Source organism: Taeniopygia guttata, chromosome 1 (assembly GCF_048771995.1).
Source record: "Taeniopygia guttata chromosome 1, bTaeGut7.mat, whole genome shotgun sequence".
Classification (NCBI taxonomy): Eukaryota; Metazoa; Chordata; class Aves; order Passeriformes; family Estrildidae; genus Taeniopygia; species Taeniopygia guttata.
In genome coordinates, this window is record NC_133024.1 from 115,168,493 (window position 1) to 115,189,975 (window position 21,483).

The following is a 21,483-nucleotide window of genomic DNA, read 5'->3' on the forward strand; positions in this document are numbered from 1 at the left end:
CACAAAAGTCTCTGTGGTGCAGAATGTCCAATATTATGGGGGATTTTAAATTTTTCCATACAAGGTGTCAGATAAGAAAATAAAATATGAAACAACCTAGAACTGTAGCATTTAAAAATCCCCTTAGACCTGGAGGTTTTTAGAAACCTTTGGGAAGAAAGAGTTTGGAATCATGCTTCCTTCTGTATCCACAAATGTGTGGGAGAAGGACAGGACTGTGGGAAGTTTCCACACCTCAGAGCTCTGGCAATGGGAATCAAAATGGGATTTTAATCTGATTGCAAGGGGGATGCTGCCTTTGGAGATCAAATCAGTGCTAAGAGTTCAGGTGAGATTTGGTCAAAGAAATGTAAACAGAATCCCAAATCCTGGGGCTGGAAAAGCCCTTCCAGCCCAGGGAGTCCCAGCTGGGCCCATGCCCACCTTGTCCCCAGCCCAGAGCACTCAGTGCCACCTCCAGGGGACACCTGCAGGGATGGGCACTCCAAAGCTCCCTGGGCAGCCCCTGCCAGGGCCTGAGCCCCCTTTCCATGGGGAAATTGCTGCTGCTGTCCCAGCTGAGCCTGCCCTGGCCCAGCCTGGGGCTGTTTGCTCTTATCCTGTCTAACAGACCAGGCTGTGGCCCATGTGCCACCAGAACATGGCAGTGGCTTGGGATGGCACTCAGTGGCCACAAGGGATGTGTCCTCATCCCTTTCCCTGGCAAAGGGAGTGGGGTGGAACCTTCCACCTCAAACCTTGTGCTGGTGAATTACCAAGGACCAAGGTGCCTTCTCAGGAAGAATTTTTTTTAGTCAGGTAAAATTTTCTTTGTGGAAAGGGAGCTCAGGCCCTGGCAGGGGCTGCCCAGGGAGCTTTGGAGTGCCCATCCCTGCAGGTGTCCCCTGGAGGTGGCACTGAGTGCTCTGGGCTGGGGACAAGGTGGGCATGGGCACAGCTGGCACTCCCTGGGCTGGGAGGGAACCTTTTCAGCTCCCTTTTCCAGCCTCGGGGATCCTGTGAAATCTTTTCTTTGTGCACTTCACCAATATAGGGAGATCAGGAATTCAGCTCAGTGGCCCTTTGATGTTTCTTACACCTCTGTCCTCAGTTATCTGGCAGGAGACAGGAGCAAAGTCCAAGAGCTGCCCTGATCCTCTCAGCTGTGACTCTTCAGCACCAGAATAACCCTGAGACTCTGAAATGGGGAGCAGGAGAAGCTGAGAACATGGCTGCAGTCATTTTATATATTTAAAAAGTATTTATATTTTGGGAAAGTGCTTTCAAATCACTGTCAGAGAAAGTGTCTTTATATTATTCACTTTGTTTTACTCAGGGGATTACTTGTGACCAGGGCAGACTTGAAGGAAGCTCAGATGTGTTTTGTGGGATTTTTTTGCTTCCATGTAGGTAGAAGCACTAATCACGACTAATTACACCTTCCTCAAAGGCAGAGGCTCGGGACGCCCCGGCTGCAGCCAGAGCCTCGCTGGATTTCTCCCAGTTACACACCCATCGCCCGCTGCTATAGGCGAGTTATTTTCATTTAAAAAGCGCTTTTCCAAGTGGCTGAGGGGCTTTTTAGCTGGTCTCAGCCGTGCCCTGCTGCAGGGTCGCTCCGGCGGGGTTGGGGTGCGGCACGATCTGATCACTCTGCGCTGTTACAGATCACGTATTTTTAATAAAAAAACGATTTTCAGGCGGTTAAAAGGGCTTTTATCCCGGTGCTCTCCCCGGCACACGCCGGCGGTGTGCGGGATATGCGGAGCACTGCGTGGGCAATGCGGGGTGCGGCACGGATCTGATCACTCCACACTGCTACAGACCACTTATTTTTAATAAAAAAACGATTTTCAGGCGGTTAAAAGGGCTTTTATCCCGGTGTTCCCCCCGGCACACGCCGGCGGTGTGCGGGATGTGCGGAGCACTGTGTGTGCAATGCGGGGTGCGGCACGGATCTGATCACTTCGCACTGCTAGAGATGATTTATTTTTAATTAAGAAAGCCGTTTCCAGGTGATTTAAGAGGGCTTTATCCCGGTGTTCCCCCCGGCACACATCGGCGGTGTGCGGGATGCGCGGAGCCCCGTGCGCACAATGCGCGCTGCGGCACGGATCTCCCCTCTCCGCGCTGCTAGAGATGATTTATTTTAAATAAAAAAAGAGTCATTTCCAGGTGATTTAAGAAGGCTTTTAGCCCGGGGTTCCCCCGGCGTACCCCCGGCGGTGTGCGGGATGCGCGGAGCCCCGTTGCGGCACGGATCCCCCCGCTCCGCGCTGCTAGCCGTGAGTTATTTTTAATTAAAAAAGCCATGTGCAGGTGATGTAGGAGCGCTTTTAGGCCGGGCTTCCCCCGGCGCGGCCGCGGAGCGGGGCTGGCAGCTGGCGGCTCAGCGTGGAGCGGCATCGCCGTGCCCGCGGCAGCTGCGCCCCGGCTGCTCCGGGGCAGCACCGCCGTGCCCGGTGCCAGCGCCGTGCCCGCTGCCAGAGCCGTGCCAAGCTGCCACTCTGTGCCCCGGGTCAGCACCGCCGTGACAAGCTGCCACTCTGTGTCCCGGGTCAGCATCGCCGTGCCCGCTGCCAGAGCCGTGCCAAGCTGCCACTCTGTGCCCCGGGTCAGCATCGCCGTGCCCGCTGCCAGAGCCGTGCCCGGTGCCACTCTGTGTCCCGGGTCAGCATCGCCGTGCCTGGTAACAGAGCCGTGCCAAGCTGCCACTCTGTGCCCCGGGTCAGCATCGCCGTGCCCGGTGCCAGAGCCGTGCCAAGCTGCCATTCTCTGCCCCGGGTCAGCATCACCGTGCCCGCTGCCAGAGCCGTGCCAAGCTGCCACTCTGTGTCCCGGGTCAGCATCGCCGTGCCCGGTGCCAGAGCCGTGCCAAGCTGCCACTCTGTGTCCCGGGTCAGCATCACCGTGCCCGGTACCAGCGCCATGCCCGGTGCCACTCTCTGTCCCGGGTCAGCACCGCCGTGCCCGGTGCCAGAGCCGTGCCAAGCTGCCAGAGCCGTGCCCCGGATCAGCATCACCGTGCCCGGTACCAGCGCCGTGCCCGGTGCCACTCCATGCCCGGTGCCGCTCTCTGTCCCAGGTCAGCATCACCGTGCCCGGTGCCACTCTCTGTCCCGGGTCAGCATCGCCGTGCCAAGCTGCCACTCTGTGCCCCGGGTCAGCATCGCCGTGCCCGGTGCCAGAGCCGTGCCCGGTGCCACTCTGTGTCCCGGCTCAGCATCGCCGTGCCTGGTACCAGAGTCGTGCCAAGCTGCCACTCTGTGCCCCGGGTCAGCATCACCGTGCCAAGCTGCCACTCCGTGCCCCGGGTCAGCATCGCCGTGCCCGGTACCAGCGCCGTGCCAAGCTGCCACTCTGTGTCCCGGGTCAGCATCGCCGTGCCCGGTGCCACTCCGTGCCCAGCCCGGCCCGGGGCAGGGGACGTGCCCGTCACGGATGCGGCTCTGGGCACCTCCGGCCACTTCGACTTTTGGATTTAAGGCTTCGCTCAAAACTCATTTTTTTAAATAAAAAACTCATTCCGCTTTTTTTTTCCAGCCGAGCCGATAAATCGATCAGCGCGTGGCTTTGTTAATTGCTTTGAAAATGCTAATTACACTCCGCACGGCGGTGGAGATGTTTTAGAGAGATGCTGGGGGAAAGCCGCCAGGCTCGGGCAGTGCTGCGGTGATCCCTGCCCGGCTCGGAGACACTCCGTGCGGTAAATTCCTTCCTCTCATCAGCAAACGGAGCCAAAACTCCTCACGGCTCTCACTGGAACGTGGCAACAATCGGGGCTTTACGCCTGAGTATTATATGTTATTGTTGTACATTATATATAGTATATTTATAATATATTATACATATTATTGCTTTTATTATAGTGTATGTAGTATAATAGCATATTTATATGAATAGCATATAAATACTATAATATATAATAGGTATAATATAATATATATAAAATAAATATAATAAAATGCAATATAATATAATAATATAATATAATATAATATAATATAATATAATATAATATAATATAATATAATATAATATAATATAATATAATATAATATAATATAATATAATATAATATAATATAATATAATATAATATAATATAATATAATATAATATAATATAATATAATATAATATAATATAATATAATATAATATAATATAATATAATATAATATAATATAATATAATATAATGCAATACAATACAATATAATATAATACAATACAATATAATACAATACAATACAATATAATACAATACAATATAATATATTTCTTATAATAATATATTATTATATATTATATAAAATATATAATATTTATGTAATATTTATGCAATGCTTCTATAATATTTTCCAATACAATACAGCATTCATAAAATATAATCCAATACAATATTATTACACAATGCGATATAATGATACAAAATTAGTATAATAGTTGTACAATATTGATATAATATATAAATATTTCTGTGCTATTGATGATTTCAGTATGTAGAAGTCACCCCCACTGATCTTTCAGCTGCTGATCGCTGCAGCAAAGCCCCTCAGTGGAACATTTAGGAAATCCTTGAGGTGCAAACGCACTTTGTGACTCCACCTTGGGCCCTTTTCTCCCGCAGAAATTCCTCCGGAGGCTCCAAATCCTCCCGTGAATTCTTCCTGCCACTGCCAGAGGGGTGAGCACATCCTCGGGCACGGAACGCTCCATCCATCCCTCCGAAATTATTTAAATGGGTTCAGAATGAAATACCCTTTTCCTTTGCCGGGATGATCTTTAAATAAAACCACAGAAGGGAAATAAAGAGAAATCCGGGGCGAGGCAAGCAGAAAAAGCTTTGGGATGGGGCAGCTTTAGGTCTGCAGGAAAAGGGAATTTCTTTGGATGCTCAGCACGAGGGGGATGGGAAAGGGAAATGGGAAAGGGAAAAAGGGATAAAGGGAAAAGGGAAAAGGGAAAAGGGGAAAGGGGGAAAAGGGGAAAAGGGAAAGGGAAAAGGGAAAAGGGGAAAAGGGGAAAGGGGAAAAGGGGGAAAGGGAAAGGGGGAAAGGGGAAAAGGGAAAAAGGGAAAAGGGGAAAAGGGGAAAGGGAAAGGGGAAAGGGGAAAGGGAAAGGGGAAAAGGGGAATGGGAAAAGGGAAAAGGGAAAAGGGAAAAAGGAAAAGGGAAAGGGAAAGGGGAAAAGGGAAAAGGGGAAAAGGAAAAGGGAAAAGGGGAAAGGGGGAAAGGGGAAGGGAAAAGGGAAAAGGGAAAAGGGAAAAGGGAAAAAGGGAAAAATGGGAAAAGGGAAAAAGGGAAAAGAGGGAAAAGGGAAAAGGGAAATAGGGGAAAAGGGAAAAGGGAAAGAGGGGAAAAGGGAAAAGGAAAAAGGGGAAAAGGGAAAAAGGGAAAAAGGGAAAAGGTAAAAGGGGAAAAGGGAAAAGGGAAAAAGGGGAAAGGGGAAAAGGGGAAAGGGGTAAAGGGGAAAGGGGAAAAGGGGAAAGGGTAAAGGGGTAAAGGGGAAAAGGGGAAAGGGAAAAGGAAAAAAGGGGGAAAGGGAAAAAGGGGAAAGGGAAAAGGGAAAAGGGAAAAAGGGAAAAGGGAAAAGGGAAAAGGGAAAAGGGAAAAAGGGATAAAGGGAAAAATGGGAAAAGGGAAAAAGGGAAAAAGAGTAAAAGGGGAAAAGGGGAAAGGGGAAAAAGGGAAAAGGGGAAAAAGGGAAAAGGGGAAAGGGGAAAGGGATAAAGGGCATGGAGGGACAGGAGCCAGGGAATGGCTCCCAGTGCCAGAGGGCAGGGCTGGGTGGGAGATTGGGAATTGGGAATTGTTCCCTGGCAGGGTGGGCAGGGCTGGGATGGAATTCCCAGATTCCCCTGGATCACTGGCAGTGCCCAAGGCCAGGCTGGACACTGGGGCTGGAGCAGCCTGGGACAGTGGGAGGTGTCCCTGCCATGGCAGGGGTGGCACTGGGGGGATTTAGGGTCCCTCCCAACCCATTCCATGATTTCTTGAGTTTTCCACTGCAGAAGAAAAGAAAATTAAAACCTGTGAGCACCTCCAAGCCCCATCCCTGACTCCCTCCCAGCTCTGCCCTGCTGGGTCCATGCACGGCCTGGTGAAATCCTGGGAAAATCCACTTTGCCAGAGAGAGATTTTCCTGCCTGAGATGTGTGGCTGGTTCCCATTGCAGCTCTTCCTCGGATTTTTTGGGACCCCCTCGGTCAGGGGAGATGCTGAACATTCCAGAGGCTGCAGAAGGGTGGGATGTCCCCATCTCCAGGGCACAGGAGCCTTTCCCTCAATCCCACACTGAATTCCCACAGAGGGAATCCTGCCCTGGAATGGCCTGGCTGGGTTTTAGCAGAGGGTGGAATTGAGGTGGGAAAGGTTCCAGCAGGGCCAAATCTGGGATCAGAGCGAGCTGGGAAAGGCAGGATGGATCCAGCAGGGCAGCTCTGGGATCAGAACAGGCTGGGAAAGGCAGGATGGATCCAGCAGGGCCAAATCTGGGATCAGAACAGGCTGGGAAAGGCAGGATGGATCCAGCAGGGCCAAATCTGGGATCAGAACAGGCTGAGAAAGGCAGGATGGATCCAGCAGGGCCAAATCTGGGGTCAGAACAGGCTGGGAAAGGCAGGATGGATCCAGCAGGGCCAAATCTGGGATCAGAACAGGCTGGGAAAGGCAGGATGGATCCAGCAGGGCCAAATCTGGGATCAGAGCACACTGGGAAAGGCAGGATGGATCCAGCAGGGCCAAATCTGGGATCAGAACAGGCTGGGAAAGGCAGGATGGATCCAGCAGGACCAGCTCTGGGATCAGAGCAGGATGGGAAAGGCAGGATGGATCCAGCAGGGCAGCTGTGGGATCAAGGAAAAGGAAAGGATGGAAAAGGAAAGGATGGAAAAGGCAGGATGGATCCAGCAGGGCAGCTCTGGGATCAGAACAGGCTGGGAAAGGCAGGATGGATCCAGCAGGGCCAAATCTGGGATCAGAGTGAGCTGGGAAAGGCAGGATGGATCCAGCAGGGCCAAATCTGGGATCAGAGTGAGCTGGGAAAGGCAGGATGGATCCAGTAGGGCAGCTCTGGGATCAAGGAAAAGGAAAGGATGGAAAAGGAAAGGATGGAAAAGGAAAGGATGGAAAAGGCAGGATGGATCCAGCAGGATCCCCCTGGGGATGGTTGAACCCCGGGAAAGGGGATGGGGACAGGAGGGCAGCACTGATGGGGTGTGGGGTATCCCGGAGTTTGGGGACAACCCCTGGAGTGGCTTTGGGAAAAGGAGCCCGAGGGGTAAAACCTCACGGCAGCCCACGGGAAGGGAATTCCTGCGGGAGAAATTGTGGAACAGATGTTTTGGGGGAGAATTCCCGTTTTTCCAAACCTCAGGGTGTCCATGGGGAATCCTGGAGCAGGGAACCCCAGAGCTCAGGCACCATGGGGGGGATGGTGGAAATAAATCGATCCCGATGGGTGGAGGGACGTCGTGGGATCGTGATAAGGGAGAATTTAGCTCAGAAATTTCCCGGCTTTTACAATATCTGTGTATTATTTTAAAAAATAACTCCCGGAACGCATTCACAGAATATCAGGGAATTTCTTACAAAGGGATCCAGGAAAGCTCCGTTACAATCATGACACGGATGTGCTGGGCACAGAAAAACACCCGAATTTTGCCCTGTTTTTCCTTATGACATTATTTATTGCTACAGCTGATCTGCTGCTCTCTGACATTATTGACTATTTTTATCTGTCATTTATCTGATTTTTTTGAGGAGCACTTTAATTTCATAGCTGAAATTTTAATTCCTGCGTTCCTGGGGACAGGGAGTTGCTTTGCAAGACTTGAAGGAGCTGCGTATTTAAGAGCTCTGAAATCGGGAATTTCCCCGAGGGACCGGAGCGGGGATGGTGCTGGGAATTTCCGGTACCGAGGGAATAATTTTAATTTTTCAAAGTAGGTAATTTTAAATTAATGGAAAACACGTGTTACATAAACCCCTCGTCATTTTAGGAAGGAAATTCTGGTATTTTGTCTTTCTATGTCACTCAGCACTTTGCAGGTAGAGAACACACCAAGATAACCCCAGAAAGGATTTTTAGTTTTAGCAGGACATAAACCATAATTTTCCTTTGAACGAACCTTACAGTGGATGCTGCCACTTCCATTGCAAATTTCCAAATTTTACCTCTTTTGATATTCTTTACATTTCCTTTATTAAATTTACTTTAATAATTAAAAAAAAAAAATATTCCACCATCCATTTTGAGATACTTTGCAGCTGATTTACAGCTGTGGGCATCCTGATCCTGATCCAGAAGGAACATCCTGATCCTGCCTGCAGGAACATCCTGATCCTGCCTGGAAAAACATCCTGATCCTGAAGGAACATCCTGATCCTGATCCTGCAGGAACATCCCAATCCTGCAGGAACATCCTGATCCTGATCCTGCAGGGACATCCTGATCCTGCCTGGAAAAACATCCTGATCCTGCAGGAACATCCTGATCCTGCCTGGAAAAACATCCTGATCCTGCAGGAACATCCTGATCCTGCAGGAATATCCTGATCCTGATCCTGCAGGAACATCCTGATCCAGCAGGAACATCCTGATCCTGCAGGAACATCCTGATCCTGATCCAGCAGGAACATCCTGATCCAGCAGGAACATCCTGATCCTGATCCAGCAGGAACATCCTGATCCTGATCCAGCAGGAACATTCTGATCCTGATCCTGCAGGAACATCCCGATCCTGCAGGAACATCCTGATCCTGCCTGGAAAAACATCCTGATCCTGCAGGAACATCCTGATCCTGCAGGAACATCCTGATCCTGATCCAGCAGGAACATCCTGATCCTGATCCTGCAGGAACATCCTGATCCTGCCTGGAAAAACATCCTGATCCTGCCTGGAAAAACATCCTGATCCTGCAGGAACATCCTGATCCTGATCCTGCAGGAACATCCTGATCCTACAGGAACATCCCGATCCTGCAGGAACATCCTGCTCCTGGATTGTTGATGCATTCCCCTCTCTGCCTGCACGGATTTGATTTCTGTTCTTATTCCATCCTGGTGGATCTCTTATCAAACTGAGCAAGGCCACGCTTCCAATTTAAGGGAAAAAAAGGGGTGTTTGGTTAAAATCCCTTTTTGGAGGGAAGATTGGACAGTTTTTCCTGCAGAGCTGTTACCGCCTGCACGGATTCCAGCACAAGGAGAGGGATGGGAAGGAGAGAAATGTGTCCCACCAGCATGAGGGGCTAAAAAGTGGGAGATGAGTGTTAAACCTCCTAATGGATAAAAATGTGGAAGATTATAGGGATGAGAATCAGGGATATGGCTGCATTTTGGGAATCAGGTGTTTGTTGGGCACAAACAATTCCAGATTTATCGGCTGTGCTGATTTACACCAGGGCTCAGCAAGGAGCCAGAAAGTTTGGGAGTTATTTGGCAGAAAAACCAGGAATGGGAGGGGGTTTGCATCTTGTCAAGAACTGGAATAAACATCTGTGTGCAAGGACAGCGTGAAAAAAGCTCAGCAGAGGGGAGTGCAAAAGCTCTAATGAGAGATTGCATCTGAGGCAAAGCAATTCCGGGAGCTCGGGGTGACTTTTCTGCTCAGAACTTTGTGAAAAACAATCCCTCGGTGCCACCCCCTCGCACACCCTGCGGGCACTGCCCTTCCTCGGGGAAAAATTCCTTCTGGGAAAGGGGAGAACGCTCCAGATTGGAACAGCAAAACACGAGGGGTTTAAATGGATTTAACACCCCTTCCCCAGCTTCCTCTGCTGTGAAAAGCTGAATATCCCACCTTTAACCGGTAAAACAAGGATTGAACCATCCCTTCCCTGCTAATTCCTCTCCTTTTGGCGATTTGAAAACCTCGATGGAAAAATTTTTATTTTGGAGCGAGCGGGAAAGGAGTGAGGGGGGTTTGCGCAGGCTGAGAAAGGGATAAAAAAATAAAAAAAAAGAATAAAAGAAAAGTGAAATTCAATGTGAATGAGGCGCACTGCTGGCCGGGAAGGAGCTGTCACATCATCCATGCTCCGGCTCTGTCCCTAATTGCCCCGGGAGGGTCGGGCTGTGCCAGCTGCCGTACCTGCCTGCCCAAAACGGCCCCATTAAGGACGCTTTGTTAACCAGCCACTGATAACTTGTTATCTTGCAGCATCCCCGGCTAATTAGACACCGCCAGCCAAAGTTAATTTGGTGGAAAACATTTCTCGACTTAATGACATTTATGGGCAATTAGGCGAGAGCGCACATTTCCATGGCAGCCCTTCCCCAGCCCAACCAGAACCCGCTTCTCCCTCCACGGGAGATTCGGGGTCCCGGGGGTCCCCTTGTTTTTCTGGGAATAAGGCACGGGCGGTAATGAGGCACGGCCAGAGGGAGCAGGAGGGGGAGAAAAGGTTCTCCCTGCTCAGGATGCTGTGGCAGGTCAGAAATGCGCTTTTCTCTGCGGGAGAGGGGTGTCAGTGAGCCCTGAGGGATGGATCCCACAATTCTGGCCTTGGGAAAAACTCTGGGATCCCCCAGTGCAGCCTTTGGGTGAGCCGGGCCCTGCCCAGCTTCTGTCTGTCGTGCAAAATCTGCGGGAGGATTTGGAACAGCAGCAGGTGAAGCTCACCTGGTCCAGACTCGCTGAGGGGCGTTCGTGGGATTTGTTTCTTTCTGATTCCCAGGAAGGACAACGACCGTGGGGTTTGGAATTACAGAAACGTGGAGTCAGCAGGGCTGGAAGTGCCTTCAGGATCATCCAGAGCCACCCCAGCAGCGCCAGCAGCAGCACCCCTACACCTGAACCCTGTCCCCAAGGCCACATCCAGCCACTTCCAGCTCGGGGACACTGCCCAGGCCAGCCCATCTCAGACCCTTCCTGCCCTCGGGCAAGGGCAGGGCAGGATTTCACAGAATCACAGAATTCCCAGGATCACTGGGATGGAAGAGACCTTCCAGCATCGAGTCCAGCCCAGCCCCAGCACCTCAACCCAGCCCTGGCACCCAGTGCCACATCCAGGCTCTGTTAAACACACCCAGGGATGGTGACTCCACCACCTCCCCGGCAGCCACTCCAGAACTTTATCACCATTTCTGTAAAACCTTTTCCCTGCTATCCAACCTGTATTTCCCTTGGCTCAGCTCGAGGCTGTGAGCTCTGGTTGTGTCAGTGCTGCCTGGAGAAAGAGCCCAGCCCCAGCTGGGCACAGGCACCTTCCAGGAGCTGTGGGGAGTGCCAAGGTCACCCCTGAGCCTCCTTTTCTCCAGGCTGGGCACCCCTGGGGGAAGGGGAAAGGAAAAAAGGGGAAAGAGAAAAAGGGGAAAGAGCTGGGAAAGGGAAAAGGAAAAAGGGGAAATAGCGGGGCAAGGGGCTCAGCCTGGAGAGGAGTGAGGGAAGCAGAGGGGAGAGAAGGGAAGGAGCGAGGGGACAGGAGGGAAGGGGAAGGACAGGAGGAAGAGGAAGGACAGGAGGAAGAGGAGGAGGAGGAGGAAGAGGAGGAGGAGGAGGAAGAGGAGGAGGAGGAGGAAGAGGAGGAAGAGGAAGGACAGGAGGAATAGAAAAGAGAGGAGGAAGAGGAGGAAGAGGAGGAAGAGGAGGAAGAGGAGGAAGAGGAGGAAGAGGAGGAGGAGGAGGAAGAGGAGGAAGAGGAGGAGGAGGAGGAAGAGGAGGAAGAGGAGGAAGAGGAGGAAGAGGAGGAGGAGGAGGAAGAGGAGGAAGAGGAGGAAGAGGAGGAAGAGGAGGAAGAGGAGGAAGAGGAGGAAGAGGAGGAGGAGGAGGAAGAGGAGGAAGAGGAGGAGGAGGAGGAAGAGGAGGAAGAGGAGGAAGAGGAGGAAGAGGAGGAAGAGGAGGAAGAGGAGGAAGAGGAGGAAGAGGAGGAGGAAGAGGAGGAAGAGGAGGAGGAAGAGGAGGAGGAGGAAGAGGAGGAGGAAGAGGAGGAGGAGGAAGAGGAGGAGGAAGAGGAGGAAGAGGAGGAGGAAGAGGAGGAAGAGGAGGAAGAGGAGGAAGAGGAGGAGGAGGAAGGCTGCTAACGGGTTCGTCCCGGCCCTGCAGTGGCGCCGCGGGGCCCGCAGGGGGCGCTGCGGGGCGGCCGCGCCTCCGCTCCCCTCGGGAGGGACAGAGGGACAGAGGGACACAGGGACACAGGGACACAGGGACAGAGGGACAGAGGGACACAGGGACAGAGGGACACAGGGACAGAGGGACACAGGGACACAGGGACAGAGGGACAGAGGGACACAGGGACAGAGGGACAGAGGGACAGAGGGACAGAGGGACAGAGGGACAGAGTGACACAGGGACAGAGGGACAGAGGGACACAGGGACACAGGGACACAGGGACAGAGGGACACAGGGACAGAGGGACACAGGGACAGAGGGACAGAGGGACAGAGGGACACAGGGACACAGGGACACAGGGACAGAGGGACACAGGGACACAGGGACACAGGGACAGATGGACAGAGGGACAGAGGGACAGAGGGACAGAGGGACAGAGGGGACAGAGGGACAGAGGGGACAGAGGGACAGAGGGACAGAGGGGACAGAGGGGACAGAGGGACAGAGGGACAGAGGGACAGAGGGGACAGAGGGACAGAGGGACAGAGGGACAGAGGGACAGAGGGACAGAGGGGACAGAGGGACAGAGGGACAGAGGGACAGGGGGACAGAGGGACACAGGGACAGAGGGACAGAGAGGGGACAGAGGGAAACCCCCGGTTACACAGAGCAATTTTCCTGAGGGCTGGGTGGGAGATTGGGAATTGGGAATTGTTCCCTGGCAGGGTGGGCAGGGCTGGGATGGAATCCCCAGATTCCCCTGGATCCCTGGCAGTGCCCAAGGCCAGGCTGGACACTGGGGCTGGAGCAGCCTGGGGCAGTGGGAGGTGTCCCTGCCATGGCAGGGGTGGCACTGGGTGGGATTTGGGGTCTCTCCAACCCAAACCTTGTGCGATTCCATGAATTTATGAGCCAAAGAGAGTGACATGAGACTTTCCAACTGAGGACAAAACCCAGAAGCTGTTGCTGGTTCTCCCTTTTCCATGCCCTGCTCAGGGGGATCCAAAGGGGATCAAAGCCCTTTAAAGGCTTCCAGGGACATTTAACAGCTGCAGTGGAGGTGACAGAAGAGTCGTGCAGGAAAAGCAGGGCCAGCAGTGGGTGAGGGCTCAGGAAGGGGACATGTCCAGCCCCAGAGGGATGTCCCCAAACAGCCCCAAACCCTGCCGGGGCTGAGGATTGATCCTGCTCTCTTTGACCTTCTGTTTTCCCCCTCTCAGACATTCTCCATGATTCCCACACCACTGGGAGGATAAATCCTGCTGGCTTTGGTCACAGCCCTGGCACAGCCCGGGATGGGCAGTGCAGAGCCCCGTGGGTGTGGGACTGAGCTCCTGGGGGGTTTCCCGTGGGTTTGGCTCCTTGTTGGGCACTCTGAGGGTCCCAAACCCCGGGGATGCCAGGAAGGGGCTGCAGGAAAGCTCCGAGTGAGGAACAGGGCCAGGCCAGCAAACGGGACAAAGGGAAGGTGGGATTCTCCCCAGGGGTGGCTCCGCTTTGGCCCTGGCAGTGAAAATGTTAAAACTCATAGGGTTATTCATGAATTCCGCTTTTTAAAAACATGTCCCATTAAAATGCAGATTTAGGCTTCCATTTGCAAAGAACATCGTTATTTCCAATTCTGTATGGGAATCCTTTTTGTATTTGTATCTTTTGGGGAGAAAGTCCAGCTGCCTCTTGTGAGATTGCACATATCTCTTCAGATGTCAACAAATCATTGAAAAGTGTCAGAAAGGGGGAAATGAAAGATAATTATTCAAACCATGGAGAGCTGCTTTGAAAGTGAATAGGATCTGTCAGATAGGCTTTGAGAACAGCAGTTGGCTGCTTGCACGGGATATATTAAATGGACATATCCAGAGGCAAGGGATGCTGCTTTAGATTCACATCAGTGGAAGCCAGAGGATTTTTAGGGTGGAAGAAGCTGAAACCAGCAGGAATTACAGAGGGGAAATCAGATTTTTTTGGGTGGAAGAAGCAGAAACCACTGGAATTACTGAGGAGAAATCAAGAAATCAGATTTTTTTTTTTTTTTTTTTTTTTTTTTTTTTGGGTGGAAGCAGCAGAAACCTCCAGGAATTACAGAGGGGAGATCAGCTGGGAAGGGGTTTTATAGGGTTAAAGGGAAGAGAAAGGTCTGTAAAGAAAGGAAAAATGGAGCTTTAATATTTCTCAGCTCTGGTTTGGGATAAAGGATAAGGAGGATTTGGCTGAACTGAACATTAATGGGGTGGGGTAAAGGGGAATATTCCTCAAAGTCCCACCCCAGCCCCACCAGCATCACCCAAACCCTGTCCCCAAGGCCACATCCAGACTCCTCTGGGACAATTCCAATGACTCCAAACCTCCCTGGGCAGCTCATCCCAAGGCCTGACCACTCTGCCAGGGACAGAAATTGTTCCCAATTCCTGCTCTGCCCCTCCCCTGGTGCCATTTGAGGCCATTTCCTCTCCTCCTTTCCCTGGGACACGGCAGCAGAGCCCGACCCCCTCAGTGCCCCTCCTGCAGATACTCCAGGAACATTTTACAGCAGCAATTTCCCCATGGAAAGGGAGCTCAGGCCCTGGCAGGGGCTGCCCAGGGAGCTTTGGAGTGCCCATCCCTGCAGGTGTCCCCTGGAGGTGGCACTGAGTGCTCTGGGCTGGGGACAAGGTGGGCATGGGGCCCAGCTGGGACTCCCTGGGCTGGGAGGGCTTTTCCAGCCCCGGGATTCCTCCCAAGGAATTCCTCTCCCCCACCTTCCCCCTCTGCATTCTCTGCTTCTCTGTTCAGCCAAGGTGGGATTAAATGTGTGAGAGGGAATTTCTTGTTGGGACTCGGGTGTTTATCAGTTCTTGTCTCTGTCACAGCCTCACAAACCCTGAGACTCTAAAAACTTCACTCTAAAAACTCAAAATGGAGCCAATCTCTCTCTGCAAGGCCTTTTAAGGATAAACTGTCCAATTAAGAAATGACACCTCAATTATTTTCACTTTTAACCCAATACCCAACCACCCGTGCCCACAATGGGGACTTTTTTATCCAATTACACAAAACCACCCAAACCCATGGAGAAGGAGGAGAAGGAGAAGGAGAAGGAGAAGGAGAAGGAGAAGGAGAAGGAGAAGGAGAAGGAGAAGGAGAAGGAGAAGGAGAAGGAGAAGGAGAAGGAGAAGGAGAAGGAGAAGGAGAAGGAGAAGGAGAAGGAGAAGGAGAAGGAGAAGGAGAAGGAGAAGGAGAAGGAGAAGGAGAAGGAGAAGGAGAAGGAGAAGGAGAAGGAGAAGGAGAAGGAGAAGGAGAAGGAGAAGGAGAAGGAGGGAGGAGGAGGAGGTGAAGAAGGAGCAGCCTCCACCCTAAAACCTCCCTCTTGCTTTATATCTATTCCTGCATTCCAAACCCTTAAACTCTGAGTTTCCCACCTGTGATATCACACACTTCCATCCAAACCCCACCCCACAATTCCAGGCTCCCTTTGCTTCCCAGGAACGGCAAATCCCCCCTGCCCGTCCCTGCTGTGAGCAGATGTTGTGCCGAGGGAATTCTGCAGCTCTGGGGAATTAAAATGAGACAAAAACAGAAAGGGAAGAGCTGAAATGAAAGAAGCTTGAAGAAAAAACAAAGTAAAAAACAAAACAAAACAAAACAAAAAGGTTGTCTTTGGGGAGCTCTGTCCTTCCTCCAGGGAGTTTGCCAAGGAGATAATCTTTGAGATGCTGGCACAAGGTATTTAAATCCCTGCTTCAAGACAGGAAAAGGAACAAGAAAGTAAAGAGAAAAAGGAAAAGATGCCTTCTTTTCTGTCTAAACACAATCTACCTCTTACTTTGAGAAAAAAAAAAAAAAAAAAAACAAACCCCAAAACAACAAACTTGCTCTATTTTATTGATAATTATTTCTCCAGCAAATGGGGTTTTACACTGAAATGGATTCCTTAGCTGAGAAGCCAGCACTTGGCATGACCAAGTCTTATTCTGCCAGCATGATGGTGGAGTTCATATTTATATCTAGAACGTTCTTGAGTTTGGGATCATTTTTAGGGGTGCCCAATGAGGCACCCCCAAACCAGCTGTGCTGCTTCCCTGGGCTGAGCAGGGGGTTCCATCCTCTGCCTGTGAGATTGGCAATTGCACGGCAGATCAGGAGCCTCTACCCCTGAAAACTCCACGTTGGGGAGTGATTTATTTACCTTTGTTTGATCTTTTGGGCCTGCAAAGTGTATTTTCATCAGGAAAAATGGAGTTTGTTTGCTCAAGAAAAGGCATTTTGTGCCTGAGGGGAGAAGGGGTTCCCAGGGTTCCCAGGGGTCCCCAGTGGTTCCCAGGGGTTCCCAGGGGTCCCCAGGGGTTCCCAGGGGTCCCCACGGATTTATTCCCAGGGGTTCCCACGGATTTATTCCCAGGGGTCCCCAGGGATTTATTCCCAGGGGTTCCCAGGGGTCCCCACGGATTTATTCCCATGGATTCCCAGGGGTTCCCACGGATTTATTCCCAGGGGTCCCCAGGAGTTCCCAGAGGTTCACAGGGGTTCCCACGGATTTATCCCCAGGGGTCCCCAGGGGTTCCCAGGGGTCCCCAGGGGTTCCCAGGGGTCCCCAGGGGTTCCCAGGGGTCCCCCGGGGTCCCCAGGGGTTCCCAGGGATTTATTCCCAGGGGTTTATTCCCAGGGGTCCCCAGGGGTTCCCATGGATTCCCAGGGGTCCCCAGGGGTTCCCAGGGGTTCCCATCCCGCTGGGGCCGCTCTGGGAGCGCCTCGCTGCAGCTCAGCCGGGGCGCGTTGGGCTCTCCGGAGCGGTGGGAGCAGAAAGGGCCGTTTGTTGGTGCCCTGCAGGTGCTGCCCCATCACTGCAATGTTGTTGGGAGAAAAGCTCGCAGGTGCCGGACGGCGCTTCCTGAGCTCCCGGAGAGCCCCGGAGCTGCCAAGGACAGACAGAACCGCTCTGTTGCCTTCAGAGTGCATAAAAAAAGATGTTTCAATGCTGTCGTCGGATCTGGGTGCTTTGCCACGGAGGACAAAAAGTCTCCTGTAAAATTGGATTGAAATAGTCCTATGTCACTGGTGCTCTGGGGAGCAGATTCCATTGTGCCGGTGTCCCCTCGGCAGTGTGATATCATAGCTTCAGAGGAAGCCTTTATTCCGAGGTCACATCGGTTTGTCCTGGGCATGCAATCATTTTTTGTGCCACGGACAATGTTTTACTGTGGAGATATGGGCCAGATGGCTCAGCCACTTGCAGTCCAGAGTGAAACAGGCTCTTTATTGTGGCTGAATCAACAGAACCTATTGTGCCCCGCTCGTGAAACTCTTGTGGCCACGGCCGGGCGAGGATGAAGTATGAAATTTTCACGGCCGAGGGAAGAATATGTAAAACAACAAGGAAAAGGGGTGTGGGTTTCCAGAACATTTCCCCTCGGTAGAATTGAGGTGTTTCCATGCCCTGCCGCTTTCTGGGGGTGTCTCAGCCCCGGCCCGGGTCCAGGGTCTGCTGCAGGTGTGTGCCAAGCCCGTGTCTCAGCATTTATTGTCTCCCAGCCCAGAGCTGCCCTCGGCCGGGGCTCTCCCCTGGGCTGGCAGCACATGGAGAGATGGAGAGTGAGCAGGGAAAAAGAGATTTTCCTTCACGCCAAAGAAGCAATTCCATTTTTCCGTGTCAGCACACGGCAGCTCGGAGGGGTTTTTTTTTTCCCCTAAAGAAAATGCACGTTTTCCTTTTCATTCCCCCCATGCAGAGTTTCCTCCTCGGCAATGTCAGAAGCGTTCCCTTCCTCCCTCTAATTGCAACCCGAGCCAACCTTGACTGGCAAGGAGAAAGTCCCTGACAGGTTTGGGCTGAGTCCAGACCTTCTCAGAGAGCCTGGCAGGAGCTGCTTGGCACTATGCAAATGTATGCAAATGAGGGGACACCGCCGGGCACCTGCGGAAATGTCCATCGCCTCTCCCGGCCCTCTCTGCCTCCTCCACCCGCGGGTTTGGGATGCGGCTCCATCCCCCGCCAGAGGATGGGGATTTGAGGATTCTGCGGCCGTCAGCACAAGGAGCGGGGCCGTGGCTGCGGGCCAGCCCTTGTGAATCCTCCTGTCCACCCCCACACCTTCCCCGAGCACCCCCCGAGCCTTTCGGGGCACGGGAGAGGGGCTGGGGGGGACAGGGACCCCAGAGAGGCACACAGGGAAACTGAGGCAGCCCTGGGGAGCAGCCCGGGGGTCCCATTGGTACCCCAGTGAGGCACACAGGGAAACTGAGGCAGCCCTGGGGAGCAGCCCAGGAAGGACAGGGACCCCAGAGAGGCACACAGGGAAACTGAGGCAGCCCTGGGGAGCGACCTGGGGGGGACAGACACCCCAGTGAGGCACACAGGGAAACTGAGGCAGCCCTGGGGAGCAGCTCTGGGGTCCCATTGGTGTCCCAGGAAGGACAGACACCCCAGTGAGGCACACAGGGAAACTGAGGCAGCCCTGGGGAGCGGTCCGGGGGTCCCATTGGTGCCCCCAGGAAGGACAGGCACCCCAGAGAGGCACACAGGGAAACTGAGGCAGCCCTGGGGAGCAGCCCAGGAAGGACAGACACCCCCAACGAGGCACACAGGGAAACTGAGGCAGCCCTGGTGCCCCCCAGAGCAGCCCCTGGAAGGGCAGAGGGATGTGGGGATTTCCTGCCCCCGGGTGTTTGAGAGCTCCTCAAGAAGAGAAAGGCTGCGAGCTCAGGGGCCTGAATTCAGACTGGCATGGGAAGAGTTGGGGGGCCCTTGGCACCCTGAATTCAGAGCTGGCATGGGAAGAGTTCAGGGGCCTTTGGCACCCTGAATTCAGACTGGCATGGGAAGAGTTGGGGGGCCCTTGGCACCCTGAATTCAGATTGGCATGGGAAGAGCAGCTGGGTTTGGAGAATGTCTCAGACACGCATCCCACACCAACTCCCAGCCAAAACCGGGCTGGATCCTTCCGAATCCCCCGTGGCAGCTCCAGTTTCACACAGCTGAACGTCCCGCCAGGGTGACCCTGTGGCTGTCCGAGGTCACACACAGGACTGGCACTCGGCTTCCAGAGAGCCCCCGGGGCTGGATCGCAGCCTGGGGCAGCTGGCAGTGCCCTCCCTGGGGTGGCAGGGCAGGGGTGCCCTCCCCTGAGCCACGGCCGCAGCTGGAACCAGAGAGTCACAGGGTATGGAATGTCCTGGTGGGAATGTCCTGGTGCCACCCTGCCCTGCCCAGACCCCCAAAATCCCACCCTGGGCATCCCTGGCAGCGCTGCCCAAAGGCTCCTGCAGCTCTGGCAGCCTCGGGGCCGTGCCCATTCCCTGGGCAGTGCCAGCACCTCTGGGGAAGAGCCTTTCCCTAAAATCCAGCTGTGCCAGCGGGGGCAGGATCCTCATCTGCTCCATCTCTCCCAGCCCAGGCCGTGCTGGACTTTAAAGCCAGCCTGAAAAGCAGCTGGTAGAACAACCAGAAATAGAAATAGGAAAGATTTCAGAGGGTGAGGCAGCACATGGACCCGGTGAAGGCCGAGCTCCGAGGGTCAGAGACGTGACAAAATTCGGGAACATCCCCAGGCTGGGGGTGGCAGAGGTGGGGAAATGCAGCAGCGGCTGCTGGGTGCCAGGGGGGCACAGAGGGGCTGGAAGCTGCTCCGGGGGCTTTTCCTCTGGCTGGGGATGGGGTGCAGAGTCAGCAGGGTGCCCCAGAGCTGCCCTGGCAGCAGATTTGCCACCCACCCCCCGGAATTTCCCCTATGGAAATCAGCCCCCGCTGGCTCCGGAGGGAGAAAACCAGCGCTGCTTTTTTGTTCGCTTTTTTTTTTTTCTTCCCACTTTGCAGCCCAAGGTAGCTGCATTTAGAAGCTTTATGTCCTTTCTTTGCCGCTGCGGCAGGGTTGTGGTCACTCAGGCAGCAGTAACTTTGAAAAAATGACCCGTCTACACCCAAACAATAACAGAATCCCCCTTTTTATGTTGGCAACGCCCAGCGCTTTCTCTGCCCTTCAGGACTCCCCACGTAGACGCAACTGTTTGCCCAGCCCTCTTCTGAACAACTTAATTAAGCAAAAGAAAAAGTGTCACTTTCTGCCGGGCTCACAAAAACAGAGCTGTGGGGGTAAGGAGGGGACGCGGCACCAGCCCCGCATTCCTCGCAGGGAATGTCCCCTGTCCCCGGCCCAGCTGAGTGTCCCCAGGTGCCAGGCGGGGTTGGTGGCACCCCTGTGCCCCTTCCTGGCCGAGCCAGGCGGGTTCAAGCAGTTCCCCAAACTTTAGGAAAGAAGGAGCAGCATTTTCCCTCTAGGGATGGAACCGCTCATCCTCCCAGCCTGGAGGCTCCCAGATTTCCCTGGATGCACCCCAGAGCTTTGGGAAATGTGGGATGTGCGCTCACGGGCAGCTGTGCCCGTTCCAGAGCCTCCCTCCCAACTCCCGAACTGCCCAAGGGAACAGGGACACGCTCCTTCCCTCCTGCCCAGGGAGCTTTGGAGTGCCCATCCCTGCAGCTGTCCCCTGGAGGTGGCACTGAGTGCTCTGGGCTGGGGACAAGGTGGGCATGGGGCCCAGCTGGGACTCCCTGGGCTGGGAGGGCTTTGCCAGCCCCAGGATTTGGGATTCTGGGACACAAAAATGCCCCTCAGCCCTTCCCAGGGCAGCTCCAGCTGCTCCCTGTCCAAGGAAAGGGATGAGCCTCTCACCACGAGTGCCTCAAGGGCCTGGGCTCTCAGGGCTTTTTTCTTTCTCGAGGGGGAGAAGTTGCTCTTAACCAGGCAGGGGAGGCTGGAGCAGAAGTGTCTGGCTGAGTTATGTTCTCCCCTTCTGCCTTTATCTCCATTAAAGGGGCATAAATTCATTTTGGGCTCCAGTTCTGCAGGGGTCAGGCTCTGCAGGGCCCCAGATCAATGGCCCGGCTGTTCACCCTGCACACATGGGGGGCAGCGAGGCAGAGGGGCTCGGGGGGGTCTTTTCAGCTAAAAAAGAGAAGAAATACTGGTTTGCCATTATTCCCTCCCACCCCAGCCAGCGCTTTCCTGTGCTTGTCCCTGGTGCTTCAGAAATCCTGCAAGCCCCAAACCAGAGCGTTACATTTTGAAATAATGAAAATTAACAAAGCCAAACAGCCCCTAAAATGCTTGGCTGTGTTTTCTTGGGCTCTTCAAGTGCTGATAAACGCTTTTATTCAAGAGGAAAGGAAGTCAGGCAGCAGAAGTTACATCCCCAAAGACTGAGATTTCTTGGGATGGGGGTGGGATTTTCCCTTGGGAATTCCGAGGTGGGAACAAGCACAGCACATTGCAGGAGGGGGGGACTGGAGGGGCAAAGCCCCTCTCCGGATGTGGGGCAGCACCAGCCTCAAATGCCACCCTGGGCATCCTCAGACTTGCCAAACTGCTCCACATGAGCGTGAGTACACACAGAGAACGCCTGGCAGCAGGAATTTCCCCATGGAAAGGGGGCTCAGGCCCTGGCAGGGGCTGCCCAGGGAGCTTTGGAGTGCCCATCC